Consider the following 26,605-nt stretch of genomic DNA (forward strand, 5'->3'; position numbering starts at 1 on the left):
CCCCAAGTGACATTCAATCTTAGTACTTAGTACAGCATCCTTTTACAGTTATAACAGCTTTTAAACGTGAAGCATAGCTTGACACAAGTGTCTTGCAGCGATCTACGGGTATCTTCGCCCATTCTTCATGGGCAAAGGCCTCCAGTTCAGTCACATTCTTAGGCTTGCGCACTGCAACTGCTTTCTTTAAGTCCCACCAGAGGTTCTCAATCGGATTTAAGTCTGGTGACTGCGATGGCCACTCCAAAATGTTCCAGCCTTTCCTCTGCAACCATGCTCTAGTGGACTTGGAGGTATGCTTGGGATCATTGTCCTGTTGAAAGGTCCAACGTCTCCCAAGCCTCAGGTGTGTGACGGACTGCATCACGTTTCCATCCAATATCTCCTGGTACTGAAGAGAATTCATGGTACCTTGCACACGCTGAAGCTTCCCTGTACCTGCAGAAGCAAAACAGCCCCAAAGCATGATTGACCCTCCACCATGCTTCACAGTAGGCAAGGTGTTCTTTTCATCATAGGCCTTGTTCTTCCTCCTCCAAACATAGCGTTGATCCATGGGCCCAAACAGTTCTAATTTTGTTTCATCAGTCCACAGAACACTATCCCACAACTTTTGTGGTTTGTCCACATGGCTTTTGGCATACTGCAGTCGACTCTTCTTATTCTTTGGAGACAGCAAGGGGGTACGCCTGGGAGTTCTGGCACGGAGGCCTTCATTACGCAGTGTGCGTCTTATTGTCTGGGCTGAAACTTCTGTACCCACATCTGACAAATCTTTTCTCAGTTCCTCAGCAGTCACACGGGGACTTCTCTCCACTCTACGCTTCAGGTAGCGCACAGCAGTCGAAGTCAGCATCTTCTTTCTGCCACGACCAGGTAGCGTTTCAACAGTGCCCTTTGCCTTGAATTTGCGAATGATGCTTCCTAAGGTGTCTCTTGGTATGTTTAACATCTTTGCAATCTTCTTATAGCCATTGCCCTTCCTGTGAAGAGAAATCACCTCTTCTCTTGTCTTCCTGGACCATTCTCTTGCCTTCACCATGTTTGTAACCACACCAGTAAATGTCTAGAAGGAGCTGAGTATCACAGTCATTTTAAAGCTGCCTAATTGGTGCTTATTATGCTTGATTGCTGCTCGGTGACATCCACAGGTGTTTTCAATACCTGATGGAAAGCACCTGTATGAACCTCTGTTCTTCAGAGTGGTAGTCTTTAAGGGGTTGAATAATTGTGGCAATGAAGAAACCACATAAGAACCATTTACTACTGTATTACATAAACAATTGATGTCATTTTAGTTGCATTTGGGTAGTTACAACGTCCTTGTAGGATTTGATTCTGAATACAATTCCAAATGTACACTATAGTCCCTAAACCCCTTTACAGCATTGGGGGTTGAATAATTTTGGACACAACTGTATATCCATTAACCTCTTGCCAACCGCGCATAGCCGAATGACGGCTTCACCGCGGCCGGCCAGTTCTGGGTGGACGTCATATGATGTCCTCCCAGAACGCGCTCTCCTGCGCGCCCGGCGATCTCCGTGATCGCTGTGTCCTACGGACACAGCTGATCACGTGATGTGGTAAAAGGCCAATCACAGCGGCCTTTTACTACGTGATCAGCGGTGTCCAATGACACGCTGATCACAGGGAAATGCAAGTGCCGGTTCTCGGCTGCACTTTCCTCACGCTGTCAGATCGTGAGGAAAGTACTGCCGAGAACCGGCAGTTGTCAGAGCGGGGATCGGCACCGATCATCAGGGCACTGATGATCAGTGCCCTGATGATCGGTGCCCAGCAGTGACACCCGCAAGTTCTGCCCAGCAGTGCGCCCACTAGCTCCGCCCACCCGTGCCCAGCAGTGCCCCCACCTGTGCCCAGCAGTGCACCCACCTGTGTCACTCTGCAGTGCCACCTACCTGTGCCCAGAAGTGCCACCTACATGTGCCCACCCACCTGTGCCCACCAGTGCCACCCACCTGTGCCCATCCACCAGTGCTGCCCACCAGTGCCACCCACCAGTGAAGCCCAGCAGTGCTGCCAGTCAGTGCCACCAGTCAGTGCCCAGGGGTTGTGCCAGTCAGTGCCGCCAGTCAGTGCCCAGCAGTGATGCCAGTCAGTGCCGTCTATCAGTACCCATAGTCAGTGTCACCTATCAGTGCCGCCTATCAGTGCTGCATATCAGTGCCGCCTATCCGTGACCCCTAATTAGTGCTGTCTATCAGTGCCGCCTATCCGTGCCACCTCATTAGTACTGCCTATCAGTGCCCTTTAGTGCTGCCTATCAGTGCCCATCAGTGCCGCCTATCAGTGCCCATCAGTGCTGCCTCATCAACGCACATCAGTGAAGGAGAAAAAATACCTGTTTGAAAAATTTTATAAAAGAAACAAATAAACTTTTTTTTCTTTCAAATTTTTTGCAATTTTTTTATTTATAGCGCAAAAAGTAAAGCGCCCAGTGGCAATTAAGTACCACCAAAAGAAAGCTCTATTTGTGAGAAAAAAATAATCAAAATTTCATATGGGTACAATGTTGCATGAGCGCGCAATTGTCAATCAAAGTGCGGCAGCGCTGAAAGCTGAAAATTGGCCTGGTAAGGAAGGGGGTATAAGTGCCTGGTAGGCAAGTGGTTAATAAGCTAGCTCTTAACGTATTGCAATGTCAGTTCATGATCTGTAGGTGAATCAAATGACAAGCGTTTCATAACTTTCTGGCAAACCACTAAGTAATAGTAATAGTAACCATTTCCAAGGTGTGCCTTATGTAATCCTGCATATCCTAGCCTTTCATTAGCTTGGTTTGGTATAGTTTTCTAATCAAATACAGTTTATTGCTGAGATTAGCTCTTTCATGCACCTTTTGTTATCCTTCCCTCATTTCTTTAGCAGTTTCACACTTACATACAGTCTATGTATGATTTGATCATCTTCTATGCTAAGAGAGATTGTGCTTTGAGCTTTCTGATCTTTCTCTATCTACTCATCTGAAGGGTGTTCTGACCTGATTTCATTTATATATTTTCATGTACCTTCTTTCATTAGCAACATTTTCATCTTAAATTTCAAAGACTGGTAGTTCTGGTTTGGCAGATTTGCAAAAGAAAGCTTTGTTGCCCTTGTGTTACTGGCCATTTTCTTTTATTCTGTTGCAGTCTTCTTTCTTTTGCTGTATCTTGCACTTTTTTGCTGTAGCAGGCTATGACTGGGATTCCTATGCTTCTGGACCCATAACCTGTTAGAGATCTGTATATAGCTCTACAGAACAGTCCACATGTGCTTTGCTGCTTCACTGCAACCAGGAAACAGGAAACTTTTTATTCAGAGAAAAAACATAGAGTACGGTATCATAGATGTAGCTTCACACCTATAAACACTGCAATCAACTGGTTGAAGAATATGCCTCTACTGAATACTGTTGTAATTGTTGCACAAAGTACAAGAACACTGTATTCCAACAAATATTCCATAGAAGAAACCAGAGGCTGAAGTGATAAGGGCTGTGGATAAGTGGGCACCCCCAGTCCTCCTGTATGGGGCCCAAGGCAGCTGGGTGAATCAGATGTGGGCAAGGAGGGGATTAGCACAGCAGGGGGTGCAATTACTGGAACGGATAAACAGCTGCTGCAGAGGGAGCCATATAGGGGATCAGTTCCAGTAATTGCCCCCTGCCACACTCATCACCCTCCCTGTGCACCATACATTTCCCCCCCTGCTGCCCTGGCCCCCCATGTGTGCCCCCACCCCCACAATGTTGCCAGTTTCCCTCCTCTCCACAGGCAGCTGCAAGCACATAATAGGATCCTTCAGAATGGAGAGTGGGGGAAATTCCAGTAAATATTTCACATTTAATAGGTCCTTCCTTTCCTGAATGAACACAATGAGTGATTGGTACTAATCACTCACTGTGTTCATTCACAACTGAAGCCTAGTAAACTTTTTTTTTTTGGGGGGAGGGGGCCCTGCTAGGTTGGCTGTATTGGGCTCCGTGGTTTCTAACAGCAGCCCTGGAAGTGATGCCTGTTCCAGGACTTAGGGACAGCTTTCTCTTTTCTACAACACAGGTACATTAATTATATATTGGTACCAGGGGTGGACTGGCCATTCGTGCACTCGGGCACTGCCCGAGGGCCCAGGGTCAGTAGGGGGCCCCATGACATGCCCCTGGTACCTTTCATAGGCTTTTTTGGGTGTGGTTTGAGTGTGGGTGAGGACACAGGGGCCCCATGATCCCCTATTGCCCGGGGGCCCCATGAGTTGTCAGTCCACCCCTGATTGGTACAGAGGGAAGCTGTACTTTAGAAAAAAAGGTGAGCTTAGCCTGTAAAGTACTCTGTGAGTAAATGAAAGTGCTTTAGACAAGGATTCCCTATATAGAAACCTGTTCTACCTATGCTATTGATCATTACAGAGCTAAAGTGGCTGAAAAATCTTTTACATCCAACATGCCTGACGTATGGGATGCCTGCTGCCCTATGTCACTATTGTAGTTATGTAGCAATCAGTGGAAAGAACCATAATGCAATGAGAGTGACAAAACAGCCAATACTCCTAATGTTGGATGCAGAAGATTTTTTAGGCAGATGAACTGTGCAACACAGCAAAAACCAACAGTGCAAGTGTTGAGACAAGAAAGTATTATTTTCCTTAGCAGGAACCCTTACTAAAGCATTTTAGCTGCAGAGTCATTATAAAGAGATATATGAAACTGATGGGTAATTAAAACCACTAGTTCCTGGCTGAAATATCTGTTTTGAATGGAATTGACATTTAAAGACAACTGTTTTACGTTCTATTAAGCACTTCTTAAACAATTCCAGGAAAGCTCATATAAATTATACATTATATGTTTTTTACACAAATAGTTGTAAGAAAAACAAATGTGAATCTGTAGTAATTTTCTGGATAGTTGCATGCATGCTTCCTAATATATGACCTCATCTTTATATAATTCAAAATAAGACATAATAAAATAGTGCCATTTGTTTACCGAACAGATGAACCCATATATTTAGTAACTGGTGGAACCTCCTTAAATGGCAATAACCTCAATCATATGCTCTCTGCATCCATTAAATATACACACTGGTTAAGATATTTTGGCTGCTTCCTGTATACCAAGTTTTGAGCTCATGTATGTATTTGAGATGTGCTACCTGAAAGTCCAACTTTATATAATGCCACAGCAGCTCAAAAGCTCAGGCACTGAAAGTTGTGCAGACCCTAAAGCTGGGTATACACACAACAGCGGGTTGAGCGAAAAAAAAAAAAAAAACACACACACACACACATGGATTCCTGCTTCCGCACAAGCTGGACCATTCAACAGAAGACCAGCTTCTGTTGAACAGAGAGGGAACACACATATTGAAATTTAGCTGGTTCCTGCTGAATTGGTTGAATTTCAATACGTGTATACCATGCTTAAGGCAAGCAAATGGGCCTAATCTGTTTCTTTCGACCTTCTTCACATTTGTGCTGGGGTTTAAAGTGACACTAAACTCTGGTTTAACAAAAAGAAAATTATTTTCAAGCATGTATTTTAACCATTTCTCACCTGGTCTATTGCAATTTGAGAGCCAAGCAGGACTTTCATTGTACCGGGTGAACATCATATGATGTTCTCCTGGAACTCGTTCTGGACACAGCCAATGACTGATCACTGTACGAACCATAGCAGATCACATGACATTTGTAAACAATGAATAGCTTCCTTTCATGCCATTCATTGCTTACAATTACCTTGCTAGCTGTGATTGGTCACAGTGAACACATTATACAGACAGGGCTAATCACAGCCCATCTGTACCATGTGATTAGCTGTGATTAGAGATGAGCGAAGAAATGAAAAATTCGATTCGACTGATTCGGCGAATTCGTGGACAATATTCGATTCGAGTCGAATAAATTCGCTGTGAATTTAACTTAAAAAAGGGTGTTTCTAGGCTTCAGAGAGACTTAATATTAGTGCAGAACACTGTACCTTTAATTTAAATGCCCTTGGAGTCTGCTGGGGAAGAGAAATAATACTGTCTGTCAGTATGACATGCAGATGAGTGCCGTCGATCTTAGAATCACTGCACACTTCACTCCTTTGGCCAGTCACGGGGCCAAAACCAGTGTTTGGAGCCACAGTGTGGCGGTGGAGGCAGCAGCAATGGGAGGCCATACAGCAACCTATGACAAAATGGAAACCAGCAGGAGCGTGAGGAGACCTGAAAGTGGCACATGGCAGAGTGGGAGCAATGGGAGGCGGTACAGGGACCCAGGTCACACTATGGGCCCAGCAGCAGCGTGACCAGGCGGTACGGGGGCCCATGGCCGATATGGGGCTTGGTGGCACCTATGGAAGGCCTGTAATCTGCCAGCAACCTATGACAAAATGGACAACCGCAGGAGTGTGAGGAGATTTCAAAGTGGCACATGGCAGAGTGGAAGCAATGGGAGGCCGTACAGGGACCCAGGTCACACTGTGGGACCAGCATCAGCGTGAACAGGCGGTACGGGGGCCCATGGCCGATTTGACCTCATTCATCCCATAGTCCTGCCGACTCACGAATAGCGTGGCCTCCTCAAAGGGCCTGAGCAAGCGCAGGTGTCACACATGAGCTGACAATGGCTGACATCTAAGTTACACAGGGAGTACCTTTATCCGCTTTTAACATCAGGAAATCTGTGATGGCCTTTAGCTGTTCGTAAAGGCGGTCTAACATATGTAGGGTTGAATTACACCTTGTTGCAACGTCACAGCATGAGGAGTCGGTACGGGGGCCCATGGCAGATTACATGTCTGGCAGCAGCAATGGGAGGCCCGTAATCTGCCAGCACCCTATGTCAAAAAATTTAACACACCAGCAGTGTGAAGAGACCTGAAAGTGGCACATGGCAGCAGAGTGTGGCGATGGAGACAGCAGCAATGGGAGGCCGTACAGGGACCCATGAGAGACTCTGGACTTGGCAGCAGCATGAGGAGGCGGTATATAGGGGCCCATGGCAGATTAGGGGCCTGGCAGCAGCTATGTGAGGCCCGTAATCTGCCTGCACCCTATGTCAAAAAATTTAACACACCAGTAGTGTGAAGAGACCTGAAAGTGGCACATGGCAGCAGAGTGTGGCGATGGAGACAGCAGCAATGGGAGGCCATACAGGGACCCATGACAGACTCTGGACTTGGCAGCAGCATGAGGAGGCGGTATATAGGGGCCCATGGCAGATTAGGGGCCTGGCAGCAGCTATGTGAGGCCCGTAATCTGCCTGCACCCTATGTCAAAAAATTTAACACACCAGCAGTGTGAAGAGACCTGAAAGTGGCACATGGCAGCAGAGTGTGGCGATGGAGACAGCAGCAATGGGAGGCCGTACAGGGACCCATGAGAAACTCTAGACTTGGCAGCAGCATGAGGAGGCGGTATATAGGGGCCCATGGCAGATTAGGGGCCTGGCAGCAGCTATGTGAGGCCCGTAATCTGCCTGCACCCTATGTCAAAAAATTAAACACACCAGCAGTGTGAAGAGACCTGAAAGTGGCACATGGCAGCAGAGTGTGGCGATGGAGACAGCAGCAATGGGAGGCCGTACAGGGACCCATGAGAGACTCTAGACTTGGCAGCAGCATGAGGAGGCGGTATATAGGGGCCCATGGCAGATTAGGGGCCTGGCAGCAGCTATGTGAGGCCCGTAATCTGCCTGCACCCTATGTCAAAAAATTTAACACACCAGCAGTGTGAAGAGACCTGAAAGTGGCACATGGCAGCAGAGTGTGGCGATGGAGACAGCAGCAATGGGAGGCCGTACAGGGACCCATGAGAGACTCTAGACTTGACAGCAGCATGAGGAGGCGGTATATAGGGGCCCATGGCAGATTAGGGGCCTGGCAGCAGCTATGTGAGGCCCGTAATCTGCCTGCACCCTATGTCAAAAAATTAAACACACCAGCAGTGTGAAGAGACCTGAAAGTGGCACATGGCAGCAGAGTGTGGCGATGGAGACAGCAGCAATGGGAGGCCGTACAGGGACCCATGACAGACTCTAGACTTGGCAGCAGCATGAGGAGGCGGTATATAGGGGCCCATGGCAGATTAGGGGCCTGGCAGCAGCTATGTGAGGCCCGTAATCTGCCTGCACCCTATGTCAAAAAATTTAACACACCAGCAGTGTGAAGAGACCTGAAAGTGGCACATGGCAGCAGAGTGTGGCGATGGAGACAGCAGCAATGGGAGGCCGTACAGGGACCCATGACAGACTCTGGACTTGGCAGCAGCATGAGGAGGCGGTATATAGGGGCCCATGGCAGATTAGGGGCCTGGCAGCAGCTATGTGAGGCCCGTAATCTGCCTGCACCCTATGTCAAAAAATTTAACACACCAGCAGTGTGAAGAGACCTGAAAGTGGCACATGGCAGCAGAGTGTGGCGATGGAGACAGCAGCAATGGGAGGCCGTACAGGGACCCATGAGAGACTCTAGACTTGGCAGCAGCATGAGGAGGCGGTATATAGGGGCCCATGGCAGATTAGGGGCCTGGCAGCAGCTATGTGAGGCCCGTAATCTGCCTGCACCCTATGTCAAAAAATTTAACACACCAGCAGTGTGAAGAGACCTGAAAGTGGCATATGGCAGCAGAGTGTGGCGATGGAGACAGCAGCAATGGGAGGCCGTACAGGGACCCATGACAGACTCTGGACTTGGCAGCAGCATGAGGAGGCGGTATATAGGGGCCCATGGCAGATTAGGGGCCTGGCAGCAGCTATGTGAGGCCCGTAATCTGCCTGCACCCTATGTCAAAAAATTAAACACACCAGCAGTGTGAAGAGACCTGAAAGTGGCACATGGCAGCAGAGTGTGGCGATGGAGACAGCAGCAATGGGAGGCCGTACAGGGACCCATGACAGACTCTGGACTTGGCAGCAGCATGAGGAGGCGGTATATAGGGGCCCATGGCAGATTAGGGGCCTGGCAGCAGCTATGTGAGGCCCGTAATCTGCCTGCACCCTATGTCAAAAAATTTAACACACCAGCAGTGTGAAGAGACCTGAAAGTGGCACATGGCAGCAGAGTGTGGCGATGGAGACAGCAGCAATGGGAGGCCGTACAGGGACCCATGAGAGACTCTAGACTTGGCAGCAGCATGAGGAGGCGGTATATAGGGGCCCATGGCAGATTAGGGGCCTGGCAGCAGCTATGTGAGGCCCGTAATCTGCCTGCACCCTATGTCAAAAAATTTAACACACCAGCAGTGTGAAGAGACCTGAAAGTGGCACATGGCAGCAGAGTGTGGCGATGGAGACAGCAGCAATGGGAGGCCGTACAGGGACCCATGAGAGACTCTAGACTTGGCAGCAGCATGAGGAGGCGGTATATAGGGGCCCATGGCAGATTAGGGGCCTGGCAGCAGCTATGTGAGGCCCGTAATCTGCCTGCACCCTATGTCAAAAAATTTAACACACCAGCAGTGTGAAGAGACCTGAAAGTGGCACATGGCAGCAGAGTGTGGCGATGGAGACAGCAGCAATGGGAGGCCGTACAGGGACCCATGAGAGACTCTAGACTTGGCAGCAGCATGAGGAGGCGGTATATAGGGGCCCATGGCAGATTAGGGGCCTGGCAGCAGCTATGTGAGGCCCGTAATCTGCCTGCACCCTATGTCAAAAAATTTAACACACCAGCAGTGTGAAGAGACCTGAAAGTGGCACATGGCAGCAGAGTGTGGCGATGGAGACAGCAGCAATGGGAGGCCGTACAGGGACCCATGAGAGACTCTAGACTTGGCAGCAGCATGAGGAGGCGGTATATAGGGGCCCATGGCAGATTAGGGGCCTGGCAGCAGCTATGTGAGGCCCGTAATCTGCCTGCACCCTATGTCAAAAAATTTAACACACCAGCAGTGTGAAGAGACCTGAAAGTGGCACATGGCAGCAGAGTGTGGCGATGGAGACAGCAGCAATGGGAGGCCGTACAGGGACCCATGACAGACTCTGGACTTGGCAGCAGCATGAGGAGGCGGTATATAGGGGCCCATGGCAGATTAGGGGCCTGGCAGCAGCTATGTGAGGCCCGTAATCTGCCTGCACCCTATGTCAAAAAATTTAACACACCAGCAGTGTGAAGAGACCTGAAAGTGGCACATGGCAGCAGAGTGTGGCGATGGAGACAGCAGCAATGGGAGGCCGTACAGGGACCCATGACAGACTCTGGACTTGGCAGCAGCATGAGGAGGCGGTATATAGGGGCCCATGGCAGATTAGGGGCCTGGCAGCAGCTATGTGAGGCCCGTAATCTGCCTGCACCCTATGTCAAAAAATTTAACACACCAGCAGTGTGAAGAGACCTGAAAGTGGCACATGGCAGCAGAGTGTGGCGATGGAGACAGCAGCAATGGGAGGCCGTACAGGGACCCATGACAGACTCTGGACTTGGCAGCAGCATGAGGAGGCGGTATATAGGGGCCCATGGCAGATTAGGGGCCTGGCAGCAGCTATGTGAGGCCCGTAATCTGCCTGCACCCTATGTCAAAAAATTAAACACACCAGCAGTGTGAAGAGACCTGAAAGTGGCACATGGCAGCAGAGTGTGGCGATGGAGACAGCAGCAATGGGAGGCCGTACAGGGACCCATGAGAGACTCTAGACTTGGCAGCAGCATGAGGAGGCGGTATATAGGGGCCCATGGCAGATTAGGGGCCTGGCAGCAGCTATGTGAGGCCCGTAATCTGCCTGCACCCTATGTCAAAAAATTTAACACACCAGCAGTGTGAAGAGACCTGAAAGTGGCACATGGCAGCAGAGTGTGGCGATGGAGACAGCAGCAATGGGAGGCCATACAGGGACCCATGACAGACTCTGGACTTGGCAGCAGCATGAGGAGGCGGTATATAGGGGCCCATGGCAGATTAGGGGCCTGGCAGCAGCTATGTGAGGCCCGTAATCTGCCTGCACCCTATGTCAAAAAATTTAACACACCAGCAGTGTGAAGAGACCTGAAAGTGGCACATGGCAGCAGAGTGTGGCGATGGAGACAGCAGCAATGGGAGGCCGTACAGGGACCCATGACAGACTCTGGACTTGGCAGCAGCATGAGGAGGCGGTATATAGGGGCCCATGGCAGATTAGGGGCCTGGCAGCAGCTATGTGAGGCCCGTAATCTGCCTGCACCCTATGTCAAAAAATTAAACACACCAGCAGTGTGAAGAGACCTGAAAGTGGCACATGGCAGCAGAGTGTGGCGATGGAGACAGCAGCAATGGGAGGCCATACAGGGACCCATGACAGACTCTGGACTTGGCAGCAGCATGAGGAGGCGGTATATAGGGGCCCATGGCAGATTAGGGGCCTGGCAGCAGCTATGTGAGGCCCGTAATCTGCCTGCACCCTATGTCAAAAAATTTAACACACCAGCAGTGTGAAGAGACCTGAAAGTGGCACATGGCAGCAGAGTGTGGCGATGGAGACAGCAGCAATGGGAGGCCGTACAGGGACCCATGAGAGACTCTAGACTTGGCAGCAGCATGAGGAGGCGGTATATAGGGGCCCATGGCAGATTAGGGGCCTGGCAGCAGCTATGTGAGGCCCGTAATCTGCCTGCACCCTATGTCAAAAAATTAAACACACCAGCAGTGTGAAGAGACCTGAAAGTGGCACATGGCAGCAGAGTGTGGCGATGGAGACAGCAGCAATGGGAGGCCGTACAGGGACCCATGACAGACTCTGGACTTGGCAGCAGCATGAGGAGGCGGTATATAGGGGCCCATGGCAGATTAGGGGCCTGGCAGCAGCTATGTGAGGCCCGTAATCTGCCTGCACCCTATGTCAAAAAATTTAACACACCAGCAGTGTGAAGAGACCTGAAAGTGGCACATGGCAGCAGAGTGTGGCGATGGAGACAGCAGCAATGGGAGGCCGTACAGGGACCCATGACAGACTCTGGACTTGGCAGCAGCATGAGGAGGCGGTATATAGGGGCCCATGGCAGATTAGGGGCCTGGCAGCAGCTATGTGAGGCCCGTAATCTGCCTGCACCCTATGTCAAAAAATTTAACACACCAGCAGTGTGAAGAGACCTGAAAGTGGCACATGGCAGCAGAGTGTGGCGATGGAGACAGCAGCAATGGGAGGCCGTACAGGGACCCATGAGAGACTCTAGACTTGGCAGCAGCATGAGGAGGCGGTATATAGGGGCCCATGGCAGATTAGGGGCCTGGCAGCAGCTATGTGAGGCCCGTAATCTGCCTGCACCCTATGTCAAAAAATTTAACACACCAGCAGTGTGAAGAGACCTGAAAGTGGCACATGGCAGCAGAGTGTGGCGATGGAGACAGCAGCAATGGGAGGCCGTACAGGGACCCATGACAGACTCTGGACTTGGCAGCAGCATGAGGAGGCGGTATATAGGGGCCCATGGCAGATTAGGGGCCTGGCAGCAGCTATGTGAGGCCCGTAATCTGCCTGCACCCTATGTCAAAAAATTAAACACACCAGCAGTGTGAAGAGACCTGAAAGTGGCACATGGCAGCAGAGTGTGGCGATGGAGACAGCAGCAATGGGAGGCCGTACAGGGACCCATGACAGACTCTGGACTTGGCAGCAGCATGAGGAGGCGGTATATAGGGGCCCATGGCAGATTAGGGGCCTGGCAGCAGCTATGTGAGGCCCGTAATCTGCCTGCACCCTATGTCAAAAAATTTAACACACCAGCAGTGTGAAGAGACCTGAAAGTGGCACATGGCAGCAGAGTGTGGCGATGGAGACAGCAGCAATGGGAGGCCGTACAGGGACCCATGACAGACTCTGGACTTGGCAGCAGCATGAGGAGGCGGTATATAGGGGCCCATGGCAGATTAGGGGCCTGGCAGCAGCTATGTGAGGCCCGTAATCTGCCTGCACCCTATGTCAAAAAATTTAACACACCAGCAGTGTGAAGAGACCTGAAAGTGGCACATGGCAGCAGAGTGTGGCGATGGAGACAGCAGCAATGGGAGGCCGTACAGGGACCCATGAGAGACTCTAGACTTGGCAGCAGCATGAGGAGGCGGTATATAGGGGCCCATGGCAGATTAGGGGCCTGGCAGCAGCTATAGGAGGCCCGTAATCTGCCAGCACCCTATGTCAAAAAATTAAACACACCAGCAGTGTGAGGAGACCTGAAAGTGGCACATGTTTGAGGCATGATTCATGGCGGATTTAGTCAGTTGTGTCAGGAACTGGTGGTTTGAAATCCAGACTAATCCACGCCTGATTCATTTTCACAAACGTGAGTCTCTCCACACTTTGGGTGGACAGTCGTGTCCTCCGCGGAGTTACAATACCTCCTGCCGCACTAAACACGCGCTCCGATGCCACGCTACTGGCCGGGCATGACAGCCTTTCAAGGGCAAATTCAGCTAGTTGGGGCCAAAGGTCAAGTTTCGTTGCCCAGTAGTCAAGGGGATTGTCTACCTCGGTTGGCAGGGTGCTGTCCAAGTAGGCCCAAGCCTGTTGTTTGAGCTCCTGCTCCAGGTCCACCTGATGCTGCTGCTGCTGCTGCGGCTGGTTAGTAGTTTCCTCACTGCGCTGGTGAAGAAAGCTACTCATCATCGACTGCAGACTGAGGCAGCCACTGCTGGTGGAGCTGCCACTGCTCCTACCACCCCACCCCTCCCCTGCTGCCATGCCAGCGGAACGCGAGCGCACAGGGCCCACAGTGTCTGAGGATGGACGTTGGCGCACAAAGGCAGAGACCAACTGACTACATAGGTGGTTTTTATAGTACGTAATTTTGGCCTCCCTCTCAGCAGGTGTGAAAAAGGCCACCATTTTGGACCGGTAGCGAGGGTCCAACAAGGTGGACAGCCAAAAGTCATCCCTCTGTCTGATGGTTATTATTCGGCTGTCGCTACGCAAGCAACCGAGCATGCTATGGGCCATTTGTGCCAAGGAATGCGAGGGACTCCCTGCCTCCATCTCCACAGCATACTGCCACGGTGCGTCTGGGTCCTCTGTCTCCTCCTCCTCCTCCTCTACCAGATGCTCCTGCTCCTCCACTCCTGTCCGCTGAGTGGAAAAACCACCCATTTCACTCAATAATTCCTGAGCACAAATGTCCTCCTCTACCTCCTCCTCTTCTTCCTGTCCTGCCCCCACAGGGGTCATGTGGCGTTGAGATCTGTGCGCCACGTCTACCGCACCCTGACCAGCCATTGTTAACAGCATTTGTTCCAGGACGTGCAACAGAGGAATGACGTCGTTCATCCCATAGTCCTGCCGACTCACGAATAGCGTGGCCTCCTCAAAGGGCCTGAGCAAGCGGCAGGTGTCACGCATGAGCTGCCAATGGCTGACATCTAAGTTACACAGGGGAGTACCTTTATCCGCTTGTAACATCAGGAAATCGGTGATGGCCTTTCGCTGCTCGTAAAGGCGGTCTAACATGTGTAGGGTTGAATTCCACCTTGTTGCAACGTCGCAGATCAGGCGATGCTGTGGAATTCCGTTCTGCCGCTGCAGCTCAATGAGGGTGTTCTTTAGGAATGGCTGAAATGCATGCACAGTTTACGTGACATTTTAAGGATGTCTTGCAGTGGGATGGTGGATTTTAGGAACCGCTTGACAACCAGATTGAACACGTGAGCCATGCATGGCGCATGGCACAACCTTCCTTGACGCAGAGCAGACACCATGTTCTTTCCGTTGTCAGTCAACATGGTTCCGATTTTTAGTTTGCGCGGAGACAGCCATCTGTCGATTTCTCTGTTCATTACACTCAGCAGTTCCTCCCCTGTGTGACTACGTTCGCCAAGGCATACCAGGTGCAGCACAGCGTGACACCGTTGCGCCCTGCACATGTGATATGCCGGTCGGGTAATGGGACTTGGCACGGGGGTGGCGGCTGAGGACACGGCGGAAAAAGAGGTGGTAGAGGCGGACATGCTTGCTGGACCAAGGACGTGCAAACGTGGAGGCAAAAGCGTCGTGACCTGTCCAAGTTGCTGGTGCGGCTGTGCCGGCACCACGTTCACCCAGTGGGCCGTAAATGACATGTACTGTCCCTGACCGTAGTTACAGCTCCACACGTCGGCGCTGCCGTGCACTTTGGCAGAGACCGACATGCTCAAAGACTGGCCCACCATCTCTTCTACATGTGAATGCAGGGCTGGCACTGCCTTTTGGGCAAAGAAATGACGGCTTGGCACTCTCCACCGCGGCGCGGCACAAGCCATCATTTCTCGGAAAGGTGCTGAGTCCACCAGTTGGAAAGGGAGGGACTGCAGCACCAGCAACTTGGACAGGAGGACGTTCAGCTTTTGCACCGTCGGGTGCGTGCTCGCAAACTGTTGTCTCTTGGATACGGATTCCAAGAAAGACTGTTGACGGAATCCGAGAAGAGGAGTAGCAGGAGAAGGAGCATCTGAACGAGCGGAAGATGCCAATGAGCGACAACTCCCCTCAGCAGAGGTGTTGGAGCCTTGACTGGCTGATAGAGGGCGATTGACGACGTCGGGTGACGGAGCAAGTAACGGAGCGGGTGATGGAGCGGGGGCTGGGGCAGGCAGAACCGCCGTATGTTTATCACGGTTTTCCCAGGCCACCGAATGGTGACGCTGCATATGCTGACGCAACGCTGTAGTCCCAACATGGGCCCCCTGGCCACGCTTGCATTTCTGGCCACATAGTCGACATACGGCTACGTTTACTTCCTCGGGCGGCTTGAGGAAAAATTGCCACACCACCGAGTAGGAAACTTTGCCCCCGCTACTCTTCACTGGCTGACTGCTACTTCCTCCGTGCGCACCGGCACCACTACTGGCCGTGGTGGTAGGCTGCAGTGGAGCTGGTGCTCTACTCCGTGGACGTTTGGCTCCACTGACACTGATGCGACCCTGCTGCTGTCTCCTGGGCAACCCACCGACTGTTTTGCTCGCTGCCAAGCTGCCACCCTCTTCTCCTGATGATGCGGAAGAAATTGCCTGATGACGACGAGGCTGCCAAGTGCGATCAACCTCCTCATCATCAAGTAGGGTCTCCGCCTCACTACTAGCCCCCTCGGCTGCGTCTGGGTCAGGAGACAGACCTGTCTCTAGACCGGCTACCGAGCCACTCTCCTCGCCAGTACTTGTTCGCTTGGCTGCTGAAAAGGCCGATGTCTCCCCCCGTTCCTGACCGCCCTCTGTTAGCTCTTCCTCACTGTACAGTGGGGCTGAGCCCACAGCATGCGATACTTCGCTTGGTGAGGGAACAGCAAAGGACAGGGGCAGGTAGAGGACACGTGATTTCAGTGGGCTTGGTCCCGGGCCATGCCAACTAACGGTTGTGTCTGACGTACCCACCGACCGTTGGCTGTAGGTGTCAGAGGTGACCTGGGAAGAGGAAGACGACCGAGCCAACCAATCAATGACGGCAGGGTTGTCGGTGGAGACACGACCGCTGGATGACACCGGGAGCACTGGCCTCTGGCTGCGAATACTGCTGCCTCGACCCCTTCCTCTGCTGCCACGTCTGCTCGCTCCTAAAACATTGCCTCCTCTGCCACTCCTCTGCATGTTGTCTGACATACTATTTAATTCAACGATTAGGTGTCCCTGAGTAACAATTCTCTGGCACTCAGTAACAATTCTGTCTGTCCCTGAGTATGAATTCTGTGGCCCTGAGTAACAATTATGTGTCTGTGCGAGTAACAATTCTGTGTCTGTGCGAGTAACAATTCTGTGTCTGTGCAAGTAACAATTTTGTGTCTGTGCGAGTAACAATTCTCTGGCACTCAGTAACAATTCTGTCTGTCCCTGAGTAACAATTCTCTGGCACTCAGTAACAATTCTGTCTGTCCCTGAGTATGAATTCTGTGGCCCTGAGTAACAATTCTGTGTCTGTGCGAGTAACAATTCTGTGTCTGTGCAAGTAACAATTTTGTGTCTGTGCGAGTAACAATTCTCTGGCACTCAGTAACAATTCTGTCTGTCCCTGAGTAACAATTCTCTGGCACTCAGTAACAATTCTGTCTGTCCCTGAGTATGAATTCTGTGGCCCTGAGTAACAATTCTGTGTCTGTGCGAGTAACAATTCTGTGTCTGTGCAAGTAACAATTTTGTGTCTGTGCGAGTAACAATTCTCTGGCACTCAGTAACAATTCTGTCTGTCCCTGAGTAACAATTCTCTGGCACTCAGTAACAATTCTGTCTGTCCCTGAGTAACAATTCTCTGGCACTCAGTAACAATTCTGTCTATCCCTGAGTATGAATTCTGTGGCCCTGAGTAACAATTCTGTGTCTGTGCGAGTAACAATTCTGTGTCTGTGCAAGTAACAATTTTGTGTCTGTGCGAGTAACAATTCTCTGGCACTCAGTAACAATTCTGTCTGTCCCTGAGTAACAATTCTCTGGCACTCAGTAACAATTCTGTCTGTCCCTGAGTAACAATTCTCTGGCACTCAGTAACAATTCTGTCTGTCCCTGAGTAACAATTCTCTGGCACTCAGTAACAATTCTGTCTGTCCCTGAGTAACAATTCTCTGGCACTCAGTAACAATTCTGTCTGTCCCTGAGTATGAATTCTGTGGCCCTGAGTAACAATTCTGTGTCTGTGCGAGTAACAATTCTGTGTCTGTGCAAGTAACAATTTTGTGTCTGTGCGAGTAACAATTCTCTGGCACTCAGTAACAATTCTGTCTGTCCCTGAGTAACAATTCTCTGGCACTCAGTAACAATTCTGTCTGTCCCTGAGTAACAATTCTCTGGCACTCAGTAACAATTCTGTCTATCCCTGAGTATGAATTCTGTGGCCCTGAGTAACAATTCTGTGTCTGTGCGAGTAACAATTCTGTGTCTGTGCAAGTAACAATTTTGTGTCTGTGCGAGTAACAATTCTCTGGCACTCAGTAACAATTCTGTCTGTCCCTGAGTAACAATTCTCTGGCACTCAGTAACAATTCTGTCTGTCCCTGAGTAACAATTCTCTGGCACTCAGTAACAATTCTGTCTGTCCCTGAGTAACAATTCTCTGGCACTCAGTAACAATTCTGTCTGTCCCTGAGTAACAATTCTCTGGCACTCAGTAACAATTCTGTCTGTCCCTGAGTATGAATTCTGTGGCCCTGAGTAACAATTCTGTGTCTGTGCGAGTAACAATTCTGTGTCTGTGCAAGTAACAATTTTGTGTCTGTGCGAGTAACAATTCTCTGGCACTCAGTAACAATTCTGTCTGTCCCTGAGTAACAATTCTCTGGCACTCAGTAACAATTCTGTCTGTCCCTGAGTAACAATTCTCTGGCACTCAGTAACAATTCTGTCTGTCCCTGAGTAACAATTCTCTGGCACTCAGTAACAATTCTGTCTGTCCCTGAGTAACAATTCTCTGGCACTCAGTAACAATTCTGTCTGTCCCTGAGTATGAATTCTGTGGCCCTGAGTAACAATTCTGTGTCTGTGCGAGTAACAATTCTGTGTCTGTGCAAGTAACAATTTTGTGTCTGTGCGAGTAACAATTCTCTGGCACTCAGTAACAATTCTGTCTGTCCCTGAGTAACAATTCTCTGGCACTCAGTAACAATTCTGTCTGTCCCTGAGTAACAATTCTCTGGCACTCAGTAACAATTCTGTCTGTCCCTGAGTATGAATTCTGTGGCCCTGAGTAACAATTCTGTGTCTGTGCGAGTAACAATTCTGTGTCTGTGCAAGTAACAATTTTGTGTCTGTGCGAGTAACAATTCTCTGGCACTCAGTAACAATTCTGTCTGTCCCTGAGTAACAATTCTCTGGCACTCAGTAACAATTCTGTCTGTCCCTGAGTAACAATTCTCTGGCACTCAGTAACAATTCTGTCTGTCCCTGAGTAACAATTCTCTGGCACTCAGTAACAATTCTGTCTGTCCCTGAGTAACAATTCTCTGGCACTCAGTAACAATTCTGTCTGTCCCTGAGTAACAATTCTGTCTGTCCCTGAGAATGAATTCTGTGGCCCTGAGTAAGAATTCTCTGGCACTCAGTAACAATTCTGTCTGTCCCTGAGTAACAATTCTCTGGCACTCAGTAACAATTCTGTCTGTCCCTGAGTAAAAATTCTGTGGCCCTAATAACGTTTCTGTGGCCCTAAGTAACAATTCTCTGGCACTGAGTAACAATTCTGTCTGTCCCTGAGTATGAATTCTGTGGCCCTAACTAGCGTTTCTTTGTCCCTAAATAACGATTCTGTGGCCCTCATTAACAAGTCTGTGTCCCTGAGTAATGGTTCTCTGTCCCTAAGTAACTTCTCTCTGTCCCCAATTCTCGTTTCTGTGGCCCTAACTCTGTCCCTGTCCCTAGTACAGAGCGGTCTGCCTCTGTTCAATGACTGCAGGCAAATGAAGATTTCCAAAATGGCCGCTATATATACCTCGACCATTACACAGTGCTGGCTGGCTGGCTGCTGATTGGCTGATGCGATCACATGTCGTTGAGGAATGCATTATGGGGCAGCGCGCCTTGTCTGCGCGCCTTCCCCGACATCCCCGCTCCGTCGCCGCACATGTCAGCCGCCATTTTCGGAAAAATTTCGATTCGCGCGTCCGAATTAGGCTGTTTTTCGGATTCGGCACGAATCGAAATTTTTCCGATATTCGACTCGAATTCCACTTCGGATACTTCGATTCGCTCATCTCTAGCTGTGATCAATCACAGCTATTCACAATAATACATACAATCATACATAGAATCAGTTTTATTCAGTAAAAAAAATATTTTTTTTATACCAGCGAAATAAAAAAAACTGCTTTTACCAGTTAAAAAAAAATCTTGATTACTTGCTCAGAGTAGTACAGTGTTACTATGATAACACTGTATTGCTCTGGTCACTGGGGTAAAGAAAAAATCATTAAAAAATGTAAAAGAAAAATGTAATAAAACAAATTGAAAAAAACATTTTTTTTTCATGCCGTCACAAGTCAGTGTCCCTGATCAGAGCCACGCCAGTTATATCATGACACTGTACTCCATTGGTGACAGTATGTAAAAAACAAATTCTAAATTTTTTAATGATTTTTTCATTTTCCCAAAAATTATAACAAACAATTACTACTTCAAAAAACTCACCATGCCTCTTACTAAATATCTCAGACTGTCCACTTTCCAAAAAGGGGTCATATGGGGGATATTTGTACTGCGCCTGACATTTTTGGGCCTCAGGAACTGAGATCAGTGCCATCAGTACATCAGGACTGAATGCTTTTCAGATATATGCGATAGTTTATGGACTTTATACCTTTCCTACCAACTAAATAATAAGCACATATTTTGGTTATTTTCACCAAATGAATGTAGCAGAATACATTTTTCTCTAAATATTATTTATTTGCAAAATGTTATAATAGGAATAAAGAAAAACACATTTTTTCTATATAATTGTTTATTTAAAAATAAAAATGAAAATCCCAGTGGAGATCAAATACCACCAAAAGAAAGTTCTATTTGTACGAAAAAAATAATAAAAATTTCATATGGGTGCAGTGTTGCATGACCACGGAATTGTCATTCAAAGCGTGACAATGCTGAAAGCTGAAAATTGGCCTGGGCAGGAAGGGGGTAAAAGTTTTCGATATTGAAGCGATTAAACTAAAAAAGTACTTACTATTGCTCTTAGCCTCCTCCAAATTCTTTTTTTTTTAAGCTGTGGTCTGATTTCTTGTTAGAGGATGGCTATATTCTGTTTTCATGTTCCTACTGCGTGTAGGACATAACCACCCTCTCTTGCTTGCTCCTATGGACTACGTACTATGTGATGTGTAGCTTGCATAGAGCAATGCACATGATTGCAGCTAATGTGCACTGCTCATTCCAAAAAAACAGAAGTGAGAAAGAAAGGAGAGGTTTGGGGCTTACGGAGTCCATTACAAGGAGGCAGAAAAGCATAGTAAGAAAAGATTTCATGATTTCAAAAATAGGTTACAGGGCAATTAAGTAGTGGATATGTAGGGTTTATTTTTGGAGAAAAAGTTGCTTTGTGTCACTTTAAGGGCTGGTAAGTAATGCTTGTTTTTTTTCCAAACACATTACTGTGTGCATTGTAAAAACTTTCATTTTTTGCAAGAAAATTATTTAGGACCTGCAAACGTTATACATTTACACAGCAGTTCATCAAATGCAAATTGTGAGGAAAAAATTAATCTAAATGAATTTTAGTTCACACAAACACAGTATATTACTCTATTTTTGGTAAAATATAAAAGATGATGTTATGCTGAGTAAATAGATACTTAATATGTCATTATTTACAAGTTACCAGTTTATAGTTAAACAGGAGGCCTGGATCTAGTATTATTGCTCTCATGTTCATGTGATACCTCATATGTGTGGTGCAATCACTGTTTACACATGTGTGTGGGACCTACGTTCACATAATTTTACAATATTTTATATTTTAATTTTATAATATTTATTTTATTTAAATGTATTTTTTACACTGCATCTTTAAGTTTTTTTGGATGAACAACATCCTTTGTGATAGCATGGGCCGTAACAGGTACTCTTTACTGAGAGATCTGGGGTCTATTAGATTCCAGATCTCTCCTCTCCACTTCAAAGCAGCTGATCAAACCAAGATCAATTTATTCAGTTGCTTTACTTAACTACCGAAACCACAAGTGACAAACTTCTCATCGCTTCCAGTTTAATACAAAATAGAGGAGATCAAGGAATGGATGTTCCTCCTTCTTCTCTATAGTCAGCTGGTGCAGCTGCCCACAGTGGCCCCAGGCTCCCCAGTGAAGTAAGAGAGCTCAGAAATGGTGGTGCGCTCCTTGTAAAAGGTATTGGGCAGTTGTATTGCCACTCAGATCACTTTTACAAAAAAAGCCAAATGCTGGCACTCAAGAAAGATACTAGGATCATAGCTTCAGCCATGTTCTTGGTATAACCACTTAAAACTGAGGACGTTTGTGTGTGTGTATATATGTATATATATATATATTGCTCAGCAAAATTAAAAAAAACACTTTTTAATCAGAGTATAGCATCAAGTCAATTAAACTCCTGGGGTATTGATCTGGTAAGTGACAGAGGGGGTTGTTAATCAGTTCCAGCTGCTTTGGTGTTAATGAAATTAACAACAGGTGGACTAGATGTGCAACAATGAGATGACCCCCAAAACAGGATTGGTTTTACAGGTGGAGGCCACTGACACTAATTTCCCTACTCATCTTTTCCAACTGACTGTTTTTCACTAGTTTTGCATTTGGCTAGGGTCAGTGTCACTACTGGTAGGATGAGGCAATACCTGGACCCTACAGAGGTTGCACAGGCAGTCCAACTCCTCCAGGATGACACATCAATACGTGCCATTGCCAGAAGGTTTGCTGTGTCTCCCAGAACAGTCTCAAGAGCATGAAGGAGATTCCAGGAGACAGGTAGTTACTCTAGAAGAGTTGGACAGGGCTGTAAAAGGTCCTTAACCCATCAACAGGACCACTATCTGCTCCTTTGTGCAAGGAGGAACAGGCCTCCAGCAGGCCACTGGTGTGAATGTCTCTGACCAAACAATCAGAAACAGATTTCATGAGGGTGGTCTGAGGGCCAGACGTCCTCTAGTGGCCACTGTGCTCACTGCCCGGCATCAAAGAGCTTGATTGGCATCTGGCATTGAACACCAGAATTGGCAGGTCTGCCACTGCCACCCTGTGCTTTAGACAGATTAGAGCAGGTTCACCCTGAACACATGTGACAGACATGAAAGGGTCTGGAGAAGCCATGGAGAACGTTATGCTGCCTGTAACATCGTTCAGCATGACCGTTTTGGTGGTGGGTCAGTGATGGTCTGGGGAGGTATATCCATGGAGGGACGTGCAGACCTCTACAGGCTAGACAATGGCACCCTGATAGCCATTAGGTATCGGGATGAAATCCTTGGACTCATTGTTAGACCCTGCGCTGGTGCAGTGGGTCTTGGGTTCCTCATGGTACATGACAATGCCCATCCCTATGTGGCAAGAGCATGCAGGCAGTTCTTGGAGAATGAAGGAATTGATACCATTGAATGGCCCTCACACTCGCCTGTACCTCAGACTGTTCAGAAGCTCAGTGGTACCCTGGTCCAGATCTGGGAGGAAATACCCCAAGACACCATCCGTCATCACATTAAGAGCATGCACCGATGTTGTCAGGCATGCATAAAAGTACGTGGGGTCCATACAAACTACTGAGTACCATTTTGAGTTGCTGCAATGAAATTTCAGCGAAATGGACTAGCCTGCTGCATCATTTTCTCACTTTAATTTTCAGGGCGTCTTTGAATTCAGTCCTCTGTAGGTTGCTAATTTTCATCTCCATGAAACAATGGGGCATTCTTAACACATTACCCAGTCCATATCAATATAGCAGCACAATATTTTTCCCCATTGAGATCTGATATGTTTTCAAAGTGTTCCTTTAATTTTTTAGAACAATGTGTATATATATATATATACACACACTATATTGCCAAAAGTATTGGGATGCCTGCCTTTACACACACATGAACTTTAATGGTATCCCAGTCTTAGTCCGCACGGTTCAATATTGAGCTGGCCTACCCTTTGCAGCTATAACAGCTTCAACTCTTCTGGGAAGACTGTTAACAAGGTTTAGGAATGTATCTATGGGAATGTTTGACCATTCTTCTAGAAGCTTATTTGTGAGATTAGGCACTGATGTCGGACGATAAGGCCTGGCTCACAGTCTCCACTCTAAATTCATCTCAAAGGTGTTCTATCGGGTTGAGGTCAGGGCTCTGTTTAGGCCAGTGAAGTTCCTCCACCTCAAACTTGCTCATCCATGTCTTTATGGACCTTGCTTTGTGCACTGGAACTAAGGGGCCAAGCCCAACCCCTGAAAACAACCTCACACCATAATCCCCTCTTCACCAAACATTACCCTTGGCACAATGCAGTCAAGCATTCTCCTGGCAACCGCCAAACCCAGACACGTCCATCGGATTGCCAGACAGAGAAGCGTGATTCTTCACTGCAGAGAACACGTCTCCACTGCTCTAGAGTCCAGTGGCGGCATGCTTTACACCACTGCATCCGACGCTTTGCCTTTCACTTGCTGATGTAAGGCTTGAATGCAGCTGCTCAGCTATGGAAACCCATTCCATGAAGCTCTCTATGCATTGTTGTGCTAATTTGAAGACCACATGAAGTTTGGAGGTCTTTAGCTATTGACTGTACAGACAGTTGGTGACTTCTGTGCACTGTGCGCTTCAGCATGCGCTGAACCCGCTATGTAATTTTATGTGGTCTACCACTTCATGGCTGAGTTGCTGTTGTTCCCAGTTGCTTCCACTTTGTTATAACACCACCAACAGTTGACCATGGAATATTCAGTAGCAAAGAAATTTCATGTATGGACTTATTGCACAGGTGGCAACCTATGATAGTACCACACTTGAATTCACTGAGCTCCTGAGAGCGACCCATTCTTTCACAAATGTTTGTAGAAGCAGTCTGCATGCCTAGGTGCTTGAATTTATATACCTGTGGCCATGGAGGTGATTGGAACACCTGAATCCAATGATTTGGAGGGGTGTCCCAATACTTTTGGCAATATAATCGTTTGGGAAATTTAAAGTGAAGCAAAAACCCAGAAATATGTAATTATATTGCAACTTTCCAGCTCTTAGGCTCCATGCACACTGGGCATTTTAACCACTAGCCTACAGGGCACTTATATCCCCTTCCTGCCCAGGCCAATTTTCAGCTTTCAGCGCTGTCGCACATTGAATGACAATTGGGCAGTCAAACAACACTGTACCCATATGAAATTTTTATCATTTTTTTGTGACAGAGAGCTTTATTTTGATGGTATTTAATCACCTCTGGGTTTTTATTTTTTCCTAAACAAACCAAAAACCACTGAAAATTTTTTTTTAAAAATATTTTTCTTAGTTTTTGTCATAAAATGTTGTAAATAAGTGATTTTTCTCCTTCACTGATGTGCGCTAATGAGGCTGCACTGATGGGCACTGATAGGCTGCACTGATGGACACTGACAGGTGACACTGATGGGCACTGATGAGGAGGCACTGGTAGGTGGCACTGATGGGCATTGATAGGCATCACTGATGGGCACTGAAAGGCAGCACTGATACATGGCACTGATATATGGCACTGATAGGCAGCACTGATAGGTGGCACTGACTGGCACTGATAGGCAGCACTGACTGGCACTGTTAGGCGGCACTGACAGGCATTCACAGGTGGCACTGATGCACACTGATAGGCAGCACTGACTGGCTCTGATAGGTGGCACTGATTTGCAGCACTTATAGGTGGCACTGATTGGCATTGATAGGTGGCACTGACTGGTACTGATGGGTGACACTGAAAGGCAGCTCAGATGGGCACTGATATGTGGCAGTGATGTGCACTGGTAGGCACTGATATGTGGCACTGATGTGGCACTGATGGGCAATGGCACGAGGCACTGATGAGCACTGACATAAGGCACTGATGGACACTGACAGGTGGCACTGCTGGGGCTACACTGATCATCAGGGCACTGTGTCCCCTCTGCGGAAAGCCGATTACCGTCTCTCTAACCGGCATTTCCCTGTTTACATGCGATCAGCTGTGATTGGACACAGCTGATCACATGACCGAGCAAACATCTTCGGCTCTTTATGTGATCGGTGATCCGCGGTGTCCGAGAAACACAGTGCACCGCCGATCGCCGCGCTGCGCGCTCCCTGAGCCACGCATGCGCAGTGAGAATGGGAGGACGTCATATGACATCTTCCCAGAACAAGAGAACCACCTTGCGCCCGTCATATTACTATATGGCGGGCAGGAGGTGGTTAATAACACTGGTAACGTTAGCTGTGTAAAGTCACGTTAAAAAACACATGAGTTTTTCAGATTTTTTTAGCATTTTTGCATTAGCATTTAGTGGTGTTTTGCACTTTTTTAGGGTTTTCTTTTTTAAAAAAACATTTTTTTTACTCAAAAAAAGTCCAAAAACGCTGATTTGCTACGTTTTTCAGTGTTAGAGCATTTTTACAGCTAAGAAACTCCTCTAGAAACCCGCTAGTTCTGTTTTTTTCCCAGCCGAAAAAACGTCCCTGCCAAAAAATGCTGATTACAGTCTATGTGTGCAAGTATACATAGGATAACATGCTAGGGAGTTTACTAGCTGTAGAGAAAACCGCCAAAATCCAAAAACAGCAGTTGTAAAAATGTCCAGTGTGCATGAGGACTTATATGTGATGGCTGCATTGCGTTTTTTTTTTCATGCCATCATTCTTTGGTTATCCTGCCAGAAACACTATTCCTGTCCTGAGATGCTCACTCACTGCACTGTATTTATAGAGGGGAAGCATTACTACCCAGGGAAAAAAATGTTTAAAGAAGAACCCTGGGCAACATTTTTACAGTATTTTCCCACACAGTGGGGATGTGTCCACACTGCATGGCTGAATTGCTCGTTTTGTCGAGGGACGCCAAAAAAAGTTATACTTACCCAATCCTTTGATTTCTTAGGAAACAGTGCTTACCCACGTCCAGCGTTGGACTGTTCCTGCTGTCCTCATGTCCAGAGCCAGTCGATGGGCATGTTGACATCAGGAACAGCCCATTCACAAGACCACTAGCATGCGGGGGAGCAAGAGAAGAGGGGACTAGTCTTGCACTCAGAGGATTGGCAGT

The 26,605-nt window shown here is 48.0% G+C and overlaps 1 protein-coding gene across 4 annotated transcripts in view; it reads left to right on the forward strand.

Annotated features, from left to right (window-relative positions):
- Nucleotides 1-26,605, forward strand: part of TBX4 (T-box transcription factor 4) — a 228,245-nt gene that overhangs the window by 135,367 nt on the left and 66,273 nt on the right. The gene's annotated exons all lie outside the window — the stretch shown is intronic.

This window comes from Staurois parvus, unplaced genomic scaffold, assembly GCF_062004578.1.
Source record: "Staurois parvus isolate SC_StPar_1 unplaced genomic scaffold, SC_StPar_1.0 ptg000172l, whole genome shotgun sequence".
NCBI lineage: Eukaryota > Metazoa > Chordata > Amphibia > Anura > Ranidae > Staurois > Staurois parvus.